We start from the raw sequence: 281 nt of genomic DNA, 5'->3' as shown, positions 1-281 counted from the left end.
ACACATCCTTCTTCCTTCGAATTTTCAACCATCATAATTAATTTTCATATAAATACGAAAATTCCCAGGTCAGGCAGAATTCAATTTTAAACACATCTAAGTTGTTCAATATTTATGTAAAATTAATCTACCTTATTGTTCGTACTTCACTATTAACGCTGTATAATTATCTCTTTTACCGTTAGTATATTTCAAAATAAATAATTATAAGAATTCATAAGGGAACTCTGAACTTATTTGAAATAGAAAATAAAAAAATTAAATTCGTGTTACCCTTTACA

General features: G+C 25.6%; 2 protein-coding genes across 3 annotated transcripts in view; one reads left to right on the top strand and one right to left on the bottom strand.

Annotated features, from left to right (window-relative positions):
- Positions 1-281, top strand: part of LOC108573042 (C-factor) — an 8,340-nt gene that overhangs the window by 2,196 nt on the left and 5,863 nt on the right. The window lies entirely within an intron of this gene.
- LOC108573041 (thioredoxin reductase 1, mitochondrial) overlaps positions 1-281 on the bottom strand; it is a 7,143-nt gene that overhangs the window by 5,739 nt on the left and 1,123 nt on the right. The gene's annotated exons all lie outside the window — the stretch shown is intronic.

Source organism: Habropoda laboriosa, unplaced genomic scaffold (genome assembly GCF_001263275.1).
Source record: "Habropoda laboriosa isolate 0110345459 unplaced genomic scaffold, ASM126327v1 scaffold89, whole genome shotgun sequence".
In the NCBI taxonomy this organism is placed as follows: domain Eukaryota; kingdom Metazoa; phylum Arthropoda; class Insecta; order Hymenoptera; family Apidae; genus Habropoda; species Habropoda laboriosa.
Note: the sequence above shows the minus strand (reverse complement) of the source record. Positions and strands in the feature narration are given on the sequence as shown.